Source organism: Lepidothrix coronata, unplaced genomic scaffold (genome assembly GCF_001604755.1).
Source record: "Lepidothrix coronata isolate B3197 unplaced genomic scaffold, Lepidothrix_coronata-1.0 Scaffold75, whole genome shotgun sequence".
Taxonomy (NCBI): domain Eukaryota; kingdom Metazoa; phylum Chordata; class Aves; order Passeriformes; family Pipridae; genus Lepidothrix; species Lepidothrix coronata.
In genome coordinates, this window is record NW_016690255.1 from 1,768,791 (window position 1) to 1,781,294 (window position 12,504).

Genomic DNA, 12,504 nt, shown 5'->3' on the forward strand with positions numbered 1-12,504 from the left:
GTAGCAATCCGAAAACTTGGGTATCAACAAAAAAGGAACTGCTAGGATTATGTAGCAGGCCCTCTACAACAGGGGCTGAGGGAAATTCCATCATCTGAGGACCAGACAAGACCCATTGATATTCAAACATGTTGATTGGCCTGTCTCCTGCAGCAGGATGTGGAGAGACTTTGTGATAATGTTATCAGCCCGTATTGTAACCCCTTTGTTCTCTTCCCCCCCATGTAATCTTGGTTACCGAAAATATTAGGCGTCTTCCCCCACATGTAATCCTGAATATGGGAAATGTTAATCATTTCCCCCTCATATGTAATCCTTGTTTCAGGAAATGTTAATCGATTCTGTAATCCCTTAGTTGGCATAACCCATCCTCCTCATTAACATGTCGAGAGCCTGAGATTCTTAAATAGAGTTTTGCATGTTCAATAAAGATTCCAGTTTCTATCCCCAAATCTGAGATCGTGTAGTTTTTGGACTTTTACACTAGTGTTGTGTATTTTCACATAGATACAGCATAATTTTAAAGGTGTAGGTCATTATATATTTCATATAGCACCCTACATGCGTAAAAACATATTGCATAATGTTAAATATCACCATATATGAAAAATTTCTGTAGTTCTGACATAGCTATAAAGGATTGTGGAAAGGACTGTGTGAAGAATCGTAAAAGGAAACTTCAAAAGGAGTGAGGCCAGCAAGTTGAGGGATGTGATTGTCCTCCTCAACTCTGCTCTCATGAGACCCCACCTGGAATACTGAGTGCCCTTCTGGTGTCCACAACATAAGAAAGACATGGAACTGTTGGAGCAAGTCCAGAGGAGGGCCATAAAACAGATAAGAGGACTGAAGCATCTCCCTTATGAAGATGGGCTGAGAAAGTTGGGGCTGTTCAGCTTGGAGAAGGTTGCATGGAGACCTCATAGCAAGCTCCATATCTGAAGGGGGCCTACAAGGAATGATTGTTAAGGTACCTTCCAACCCAAACTATTCTATGGTTATACGATTCAAAATCAAAACAGGGGATTGTGGTAACTGGTCTACTGAACAATGCTAATTGACATTGAAGAAGTTCAAGATCACCCTTCAAAATATTCTGTAAAAGTGAGTAAATGCATACAGTAGAATAACATTCACCTCTCTCTCCCTTATGAAGTTTTTTCTGCATAAATTTCAGTCCTGACTATAGACATATTGCTTTTGCAAACAGTATGGAAAAGATAGAGAACCCTCTTTATCTGAAAATGGTAATAAAGAGAAAATTGTTTGAAAAGAAGGAAACATTTTCATTAGGTGTAGAAATAAAGCTAAAAGTAACATTTAACTATCACAAGTTACCTTTTAAACTCTTTCTGAGCTACAGTACTCTCTTTTCTTGAAATTATGATTAAAAAAAAATGTTTCACAGAGCAATTAATCCAGCTAAGTCAGCTTTCCCTGTTTGACTACTTATAACTGTAATATCCTGTGAGAGGAAAATAGAAGTGTAAATAAACCATTTAAATTTGTGTGAAAATCAAAATCCTCTTTGTAAACCTTAGTTTTAAAAGGTTGCAAAAGGTCTCTGATTTGCTTTGAATATCAGATCAATATCTCAAAATGAAAAAGTTTTCACATAAAATTCTGAGAGTTACAAAGGCCAGAGGATGGAAGAATGCAAATATTTTTTTCCATTTTTAAGTGTTTGAGCATGGTTTCTTTTTCTATTTTGGGTAAAAATTAGAATATTTTGAATTTTTCATTAAATAGAGTAAGTTTTCCACGCACAGACCTTCTGTTTAATTGTAAGACTACCCAGTAAGTTGTTCTTTTGCTGGGCACCTGTGTTTACAGGAATCAGTACTTCATTGTAACCTATCTTGGAAGCACTGGGGCTCATGAAAGACCAAGGAGGAAAATATATGGGAATTAATATTTGCTTTTGAATTGTAAGGATTTTGAAAAATAGTTTAACCTCCACTCCCAAAAATCATAAACAAGAGTGCCCAGAAGTTCAAGACTGCAGACAACTCAAATTAAACGTTCAGTTTTCAGATGCTTTCAACCCTATTCTCTGGTAAATAATTGATTAACAAGTCATTTTAAAAATTAAGTCTTCCTTTGTTCCTTTAGACTCGATAGAGACAAAGACAACTCTGTGCTTATTGATATATGTTCTTGAATCAAGAGCTGATGTTTTCCCAAATGTTAATTTCTCTGCTGACACTGCTGACACAGGAGGAAAGTATATCTAAATATAACGACCCAGACAGATCTCTTAGTTAAATATATTTTCAGTGTGTTCCAACAAGCATTCCTAAAAGTGAGAAAGGTATTAAACATTTCAGTGACATCTTTTAGCCTAAGGGAAATAAAATAATCCTCTTCTTACTTTTTCCATTTTCTGTCTTATGGTAGTTAAGCACTGAGGCATATGGACTGTTTTATCACCTTCTTTAGAGGTAAATGTAGTGTCTATTCATTATTTCAGATGTTTTATATGCAATGTGCTCTATATTTCCCTTTCACCTAACCATTTTACTACACAAACTTTTGATTTCACTACAGAAATACTTTTTCTCACTTCAACTGCTGCTGCCATTGACCTATGCAAAGAAAGTTGTTTCTCCTTTCTGGGTAATTTTAATATTTTCTTAAAAGATGCCCAGTGTGTAACGATCATAGACACACCTTTTATACTTGGGTTTAGACCAACTATCTTCTGTTTCTAAAGCTTTCCTCCATTGTGACTCTTAGTAAACCAGATAAGGTTGGTTTTTAAAAGTGCTAACCAAATGCAAACTTATTCCTATGAAAAACCACTGTATCAAAAATTAGGAAGATGATATCTTTAAGAATAAGTAATCTGAGGATTAAATACTGCATAAAAAATTCTTTAATAATTAGGTGTCATGTAAGTACAAAATATTACGTTATGTATTTATCTGCCTGTGTATATACCATTTTTGTCTCACTGTAGGAAAACACACTTGCTGATATAAATGCAGACTTGAACTCCAGCTAGGTTGTTTCCGGATTTTAGCTGTTCAGACAGAGCTTCCCTCCACAAGCATTCTCTGTGTGCCTGTGGCAGTGAGGTGAGGGACTGTAGAGCAAGCAGAATTTTAATGGCTATTCAGAATTAAAGCTTAGTAACATTAAGCAGGCAGGAGCTGCCAGGTCAGCCGTATTTCTAAAACAGAACTTGAAAAAGATAAATTCAAAGCAGTGGAATTTCAGCATAGATGTATGTGCTGCAATTTGGAAATAACTCAGGGACTGCCATGCAGCCCAGGAACTAAGATGTCCAATTAACTACCGCTGTAAAAATGATTCAGGATTCAGTGTAAGCACTCGAAAATGGGGCTTTTTTGAATGCTTATTTGAAACATTGCTGAAGTATCTAGCTCTCTGCACTTTGCTCAAGTTGTAATGAGCTTTCTCCCAAACCTTGACTTTTTTTCCCGTTCATGAGAAGAAAACTTTTTATGAAATTAGATTAGACTTAGTGAACAGTAACATTTTATTCATGAACTCTATGTCCAGGTCAGAACTGTGCCATATATATTCACACTCCACTCTATGGAAAGTATGCATGTTTTGCTGCCTGACATTCATTTCTTGCCCTTTCGTAACCTTCTATTTCAGCTATATGTTATTTTCAGGAACTTTTATTTATCACATTTATTTTTAACTTATTGGGAACTATCTCATGGTCCTTAGGTAGAGGAACACTAAAGATACATTCTGACTTAACACTTTCAAGGGTTTCCGGAATTCGTAGGGTAGAACATAGAAATTTCCCTTGGTAGATAGCAAAATCATCAGACTTTATTCTTCAAGCATATATGGTGAAAAATGCTACAATTAAAAAGGCACTGAAAATATCACAGAGCAGTTCTGACCTCTGGTTTGTGGTTTGTTCACAGTCCTCTAGGGCAGTCTTACTGGTTATTTTACTCTCTTTAGTGGCAGACCCTCCAGTCATCTCCTTCTAATTAAAGTCTAACTGAAATTTAATTCATCCAGGTAGGTGTCATTAAAATATACTAATTAATCCTTCGAATGACAGGAAATTGAAATAAATTACAATATTATTTTTTTAATTAAAAAAACCCTCTTTGATCCGGAGTAAGTTTATGTGATGCAACTGCAGTCACAACCAGCTGCTATATATACCCTCACATGATATATACATGGACATGCACACACACACGTACTCAGAACTGGAAGCAACACTTAGTTTTCTTGCAAATGGAAGTGTCTGTTTAATTAATAGATAGGTAAACGCGACATCTGAGAAACATTATTTGTTTGCTTGCTTCTACACATTTACTTTCTGAGTTATATTTAGTAATACTAAATGATGGAAAAATCCATTCAGCTCAGTATTTCATATCTGACTTTGACAGATAACAGGTTCTTGGGAAAGACCCTATGCTGGAGTCATCTGATCAGAGTTTCTCCGTATATCTTCCAGCAATAATTTCTGATAGACAAAAGCATCAGATAATAAAGCTAGAACTTTTGAAACATGATTTTGTGATATTTCATGAGCCAAGGAAAAGATAAATCATATTTCAGCTTCCCCAACTACAGTATTATAATTTTTTGATGCAGCCAAAAAATGCTACTATTAGCAGTAATTTCTGATTATTTTATACTGAACACAGTCTTATACATAAGACTGTCAAATTTGAAAGATCTGGATTGCAATAGCAAATTTTGCAGTTTTTGCTAAGTGCAAAATTAGTCTTTGTGAACTGTCAAAGGCTAGAAAGGTCTGCTCTGGAATTCTATATAACTATATCCTTTAGACAAATTTAGGAAAGTAAATCCTTCTCCACTGGAGTCAAGATAAATGAACTTTATTGATTTTGAGAGGGTTAACATATTCTGAGCGTTGAAATAAAGTTGGGAATTTTACTCCATATTTTCTGAAAAAATTGCTAAATGAAAGTTAGCAAATATTATGCCTGACATGTGTTTTTCCTGCATTCCAAATACAAATGCTTGTTTTGAATTGTCTGAACTCTAACCTTTATACAAAAAAAAAAAAGGAAAAGAGTCATAACCTCTGGCTTTGGCTCCATGAGACACCAGTCTTGCCTGTCAAAAAATAGAAACATCTTCTGATTGTATTCACACTTGTACAAAACCTTTATATTTTCATATATAATGAATAGTGGTGAAAGTGGGCTTAAGAATGAAATTTTTTGAAGAGCTCGTTGATGATATGAGCAGAGTTACTGCTTGATTTCTTTTAAAATCTTTTTTCTTCTAATTTGAAGCTTGTGTAAATGAGTAAGCATAGAAAGGGANCATGTTAGAAATCAGATGTCCTCTTGTTAGGTCATGTGTTTCAATCTGTTTAATAAATAGAAATTGTTTTCTTCTTAATTTAGGTTAAATTCAGTACTAAGTTTCCTTCAAGAATCAGAGTCAAAATAGACAGGAATATTAATCAGTGCATATGCAGATGGGCCTTGTAACATCAAAGCAAAGCAAAGATACTACTTACCATTGCTGAAAACTTTAATCTGTTCCTAATTAATTTAAAAAAAAAAGAAGTTGTTCTTAAAATAATATTTAAATATTGAAAACACAATTATTGAGAGGAACATAAGAACACAAAAAAGCTAAAATAAAGCTTTTTTTTTATAGTCAGCACTTAAGATGTAATGGTTGTTTTCTTAGAACTCAGATCCCAGATCTGGAATGATTTTGACAGGAATGTATCTGACAAGACATCTGTTTATGGGCATGTCCGTGAATCATTTGCTCGTGGCCACCCCTTGGCAGCCGAGACATAAGAACAGGCTGTGGGAACAGGAACTTTGCAAGATAGAGGGGAACAAGACTAGTAACAATAGAGATAAAGGGACAGGTGTGCCACCAACTGGCCAGTCAAGGAGAGATAGAGGTTATGAAGACTATGATAGGAGGAAGTAACAACCCTTGAAGAGGATAGGGTGACCTTCCAAGTGTTCCTGGCGCAGGTGCGCTCCAGCCCATTAGCACTTTGCAAACTGCTGAAGCGACAATTTGGAGAACCCTCCTTTTGTCATCTGATGGCCACACACATCAGAACGAGACTGCAAATTTCCCAGATAAAATGCCTGACCTTGCATGCTGGGGCAAGGCACTCAGAACACCAAGGATCGTGTTGCCTCGGTGGGGATGCCTGCCAAGTGTTTTGCCTGCCAAACCTCAGCACGATGAGACTTGGAGCTTGGACTCCTTACCTTCCAAACACTTCTTCTGGGGTCAGTATGTACCATCCAAGCTTTGCACTGCTTTAACTGGACATATCTGTAACTAATAGTTTAGCTGGACATATCTGTGGAAGTTGCTTAATAAACTAATATTTTTCTTTGAACTTACCTGTGAGTGTACTGCTTTTCTTTACCATGAAATCCTCGAACCCTATAACAACGTCTTTCATCTGTTAGTAATCAGGATACAGTAACTGGAAGACCTAAGTTCTAGATGACACGAATAAGATCTTAATTGTTTCCTAAAAGGAATTGTAGGTCAATCTGATTAAAACATACTAATGCGAAAGGGGATAAACACAAATTTTTAAGGGGCTATTCTGATTTCAAAGATTATATCTGTAAATGCACTTCATTGATATCCATGTATGCTCATATTAAATATGGAATAGCCAAGTTTGTGTAGTTCCTAATTGGTCATTCATTGGAAAAAAAGTTGTTTTAGTTTGAATTAAATTACTTTTGCCCCAAATTACACTATGGGTTGTGAAGGAGGCAAGCAAAATGTTATTTTTTTGTGTATTACTTCCTTTTGGCTACAAGCTAATTTGTTTGATTTGCTATTTAGAACCCTTCATCTTCTAGTACAGTAGAATTTCTGGTCCTCATTATTCAATGTCTTTGCTCAGATGTAAGTCCATAAACTGGAATAAAGAACTTACCTAACGAAGAAATAACATACAGCACTAATTTTACATGTAGATACCTGCTGAGAAAGTTCTTTAACAGAATCTCTTACTCTGTACTTGCCAAAATGCCAATGTAGCCTGTAAAACTAGGACATTTGTCAAAGTTTCATCTTAGCCTTGGAAACAATATGAGCCATAATCTTTGTTTTAAAATCTACTAGGTGTTATTCTCTGTCCTGAAATGTTCTTTCTGCTTCTATGCAGCTGTGTGCTTTAATACAGCATACAGTTTTTGTCACGTTGCACAAAGTATTTCCCTGTGCAGAAGAAATTTTTCAGACTGTTCACTTCAAACTTGTTTCATGTTCTTCAAATTCTTTAACAGCAGTTGGTTATACATCCAAGCTATACAAGAAAGCCTGTTATCACCTCTTGCTTTTTGTGGGGCAGGAAGGGATAAGAGGGATATAATCTTAATTAATTTCAAGCTTCTTTTATGAATCCAGTTCTGTGAACTTTTTGCTTGTCCTTAAACTGAGTCAGTACTCCACTGCAGCTCATCTGCACTCAAAACCAGCAGCAGTTCTTGCCTCAGGGGCCCTTATGGCCAGAGGCCCATGAGGTATTGGCTGATGCTTCCCATTGTTGTTAAATGAGAAGCAGCTCATCATCTGTAATCACATGGAGTGGTTTTGAACAGGTTTCATTTCAGTTTGAAACTTCACTGAGTGCAAATACTAGATAAATTTAAAAAAAAAAAAAAGTTGAAACAAGGTAGAGGGCAGAGATTTTCCTTTGAGGGAGAGAGAACAAGCTGCTGCTGCTAAAGGAAACCACCTGTTCAAAAATAATATTTTTGTTTGTTCTGTCTCATTTATCTCTTTCATCAAACGCCTTTTATGATATTAGATTGTGTTTGCATGCATGCCATGTGTGGAGTGTGACTGAATGCTACTACTCTGTTTTAGTGCCTCCATAGTGGTTTACCTTCTGTTCATCTCTTTCTATTCTCAGTGTTTGGATTGTGCTACATTATTTCTTAGGCAAGCATAAAGTCCTTTTCCTGGATTGATTTAAAAGGTTAAATGTCTGTTTTTTAGGGAACTTTCCTTCACCCCTGAAGAGCACAAATAAGTGTTCAATGTGATATTTAGATATTTGTGGTTATTGCTATGGTTACTTGATGAGTTTTCGCACTGTAGGTCCTTAAGTAAGAATAAAAAAAAAGAAATCAAACAAAAAAGAACACTTATGCCCCAAATAGATTTATTGCTCAGTTTTTGGAAGTCATAAATCTGTGTCCATAACTTGGTCTGTTTCAGTGAAAGATATTATTGTGTAAGAATTTCTATATTATGAACATAGCTGGCCTTAAGTGTGGTAATTCCATTCAATCACCTTATCATCCTCTTTGCCAATAAAATATTATTCTCTGTTTTGTTTTTTAGTATTTTTTCCAGACCATTTGTAAAGGTTTTGTTTAGGTATCCTGTCCATAGCACTTTTTATTGTTGTTGTTGTTGGATAACAGAATTTACTTTATTTCTGATGTAGCAATTTTCTATTATATTGCAACAACAATAAGGTGAACCTATTGTCGTGATGAGTTTTCTTCCACTGCTTTAGAACATGCTCTACAGCTTAATGTATTTCAAGGCTAGGAAATTACATGTTGCTTTATAGTCCTCCTTGTATTGTATTTATGTCTCCTTTATGACTTTAAGTAATTTTTCTTGCTGTTTCATATTCCTACTTTTCAAAGCTTTCCCTCATTGTCATATTAAGCAGGACATATAAAATTTCTGTCTTACTTTGATTCCTTCCTCAAAGGTCGGATTGTTCAGCATCTTAGTTTGGTTTTTTCTTTTCCGAATTCTTAACATTTTTTAAATTTTCAGATGCCCAGGGCTCAGCGTTATGGAGTTAAGCCACAACTCGACCATTTCAGTAGGTCTTAATACATGTCTGGTCTGTGATGGATACACCTCTGTTTGCACCTAAAGTCATATCAAAATTTGACATGAGATCAGGCTTACTGGTGGCTGTCATGATGGCATGCTGAATTCTTTGTCATTTCTTGTTATTTATGTTCATGCTCAACATAGATACATCTGTTCTTGACCCTACATTCTTTAGGAAGGTTTATGAAATTCAATCAAATACCTCTCATAGAGCAGAACCTCAACATCCCTTTCATAGGATGTCCTTGTATATTAATTGAAAATAATCCTTTAATTGTTGCCTTATTATTATTTACATATTTCTCTCATCACTATACTGCCATAGTTTTTCTATTTTATTCAACAAAGACTGAAATGTGCAGGATGGTCTTTGTCCTCTTTTATAACGTGCTCCCACATACACTCATAAAAGCAAGTTACAGAAATGGCATCTAGATTTTTACAGGTAATTTTGTGAGTATGTATAAGTGTGTGCACATTTATATAAAGTTTTTAATGGTGAAACAAATGTAACTTACAACCATCAATAACGTGATTTAGCACCTGCATACAGAAACCCCAAAAGTAAGAATCAGTTTGTATGTAATGAGGCAGCACTGTAAGATATAGTATTGTCTTAATAGTAAAGCTTTACTTGATTTTAAAAATACAATTTCTAATTATTCAGTAAAATGAATGTCCATTTAGAGATAGGTTCTGCTACTAATTGGATATGCTTCCAAAAATTCTTTCTGTTTTCTTAAAAGTTTATGATACATGAACAATTACATACTTTCTGCCTGGTACAGTATTTTTTTTCCTGTCTGCTGATAACCTTAATTGGCACTGCCAATTTTGTCTCATTTCCACTTTATTCTGCATTTACTATGCAGATTTCATTTTGCCTTGGATATCTGGGCTATGCTTTTAGAAGCCACTGCAAGATCAAGTACAATAAGCAGATGGGTTGTGATATTTTCTGCTTTGAAACCTACACCTAGTTTTTGACAGGAAAAAAAAAAAAGAAATGCAAACTGATCAAGATTTTATCTCCAGATCAGTTAACGTCAGGGTTTGGCATTAGTTTCTTCTCAAAAGAACGAGAAACTAGTTTTCTTAGTGGTCAAAGGTTTCAGGCATCCCTGCTGGATAGCACAGGACTGGTAGGGAACCTCCTGGACTATCATCAGCTTTTTGGTTGAAAGATTGATAATAGATAAGGAAAGTATGAAAGAAAATGTTCTCATATTTTGTCAGTCAGAAGATAGTGTGTCTGAAGTGTGTAAGTATATCATCAGTATCTTGAAGAATCCAGAGTGCAGTTTAACTAGGCCTTAAAATTCTTAGTGTTATAGTCCAGCTTCATGAGTTTTCCTCTGTAATTCCATTTCCATACATTGTCAGTAATTTATCGAGATTCATCAAGAATCATCGAGGTTTATGAGAGTTGTACCTTAGACCTTTTATTGAGCACAATGTTTTTTAATTTAGTGATTTCCAGTAGAGGAAACAAGCTCAGCATTTTGCTTTTACACAAAAATTCTTTTTTAAATAGCCTAGGGTTTTTTATTTCTTTGCTTGGTTGGTTGTTTTGTTTGTTTTTTTTTTTATTGTGTTGTCTTCATTCTTCATGTATAATTTCTGGGACTCAAATCAAGTAATTAATGACTTTCAATCTTTATGAATGTATTTAGTTTTCTCTAAGTAACCTTTTTAAATAGATGCAAACACAATGTAGAAAGAATGTCTGTGTGCATGAATAGTGGTAAAAGTATGTGAGAAGATATAAAATTTAAGAAAAAGTAGCTTTTTAGTCTTTAGCATTTTTAACTTCTTTTCAGACTCTTAAGGTGTGGTCTGATCAGTCTTGTACCTGTGGAAAAAAGTGCTGGACAATGCTCTCTTAGTAAATATAAGAAATAAAGGATTTGGTTTAATCCCTTTCTCATGTCATGTGAACAGCTGAGACTTTAATTTATGCAGTTCCAGCTATAATTATTTTCTACTTCGAGTATTTGAGTACCACTTAAAATAACTATGATAAAAAATACTATGTCAAAATATGTATGTTTAAATAACAAATTTCAAGCAATGACTCAAAAGTTTTGTAAATATTACAGACTGTTAGTGTGGGGTTATTATCATCTAGTTTTAAATTAGGCACCCGCTCTAAAACAGCTGCTAATCTCTCTTGTCCAAGAAGACTGGAGGGAAATGAGGGTTATCAGAGAATGACTTAAATATGTTTTTGTAGAATACATTGAATTGTTCTCTGGAAGTGTTTACCCTGATTGACCATACAGGGACAGCAGAGGACAAACTTAATAAGAGACGAATGGAACAGCACATATTTGCAGAAGTTGTATTTTAAGTTCCTTTTCTTTATTAGAATTCTTTTTTGTATTTTTCATTTGGCTAGTTTATTGGCTATTCAGAAATAGGAATACTGTCTTTGGAAAAAATTTCCCATCCATGGAGTGTCATGCACTCCAGTCTCACTTTCTGTGTGTTCTCAGTCTTCATTATATCTAACAACTCTATCAAATAAGCCTGGCTGTGTATTCTACCTTCTGATGATAACCTAAGTTTTTATTACAGCCCCAAACCAATTTTTTGTGGTCCTAGTAATATGTCACTCAATTTCCCATGTCAAAACTCATTGTGATTAAATCTTACTGTCTGTAAGATTCCTTCCTCCCTTTTCTATTCTGTGGCTCTGTGAGTTAGAGAAGTATATGGTATTTTGTTGGTGAAGCCTAGAACAATAGTTTCAGAACTGAGTTGCTTATCAGTGTGGGATAAAGCCGAAGTGGTTATTATGGCAGCTGAATAGTGAAAAGAAGGGGTAAGTTCTCTACTTTGGCAGCCTCAGGAGGAGTGATGGTGTAACTAGGATTTTTACTGTATTTCTGGAGAGCACCCATCAAGTGATTCATGAGTATTACTCAAATTAAAACCCACTGATGTCATTCAGCATCTAATTCTGACTGTAACTTAAATTAGCTTAACCTGGATTTTAATTCCTTATTCTTCAGTTAACAACTTATTTTCAAGATATGCAACAAACAAGTGGTCTCAAATAGCAAACTAATCTTTTTTCTGTCAATCCAAGTACATATTTTCAGTATTCAGAGAATTATACCTGAGTAAGTACTATCCAGCTTATGACTGCAGCAGAAACTATAACACTGCCTTGAAGTCACTTGTTCTTGTTGATTTTCACAAGCTAGGGCAATAATGATGTTAGCACATCACATAGTCAAAGCAAAAGACACAAAAAATGTATAAATTCCACATGTAGCTCAATAGAAACACAATCTAGCAAAAAGAATGAAAAGTATAACTCCTAGGCATTAGCATGGGCTATAGGTTGGTAATTTTCCTATTTATTTAAGAATAGAGATGAGGGATTAAATATATACACCAATATGTGCATGAGTCTTGTTCTTATTCCATCAGGTATTTCCAGTCAGCCAGTCTTGCAAATTAGAAGTCTTACTATCTGTGAAAAGGTAAATGTTTCATACTGCAGAAGAAATTATTCTCTTACATTTCTTGAAGGAATACCACATTTTCTTCTGCAGGTGCTTGATGATTGTCCCCTCTTGGAGCCCAAGACAAAGAACTCTGCTTCAGGATACAGGATGGGATGCAAAAACTGATTGATGAATATAGGAAGCT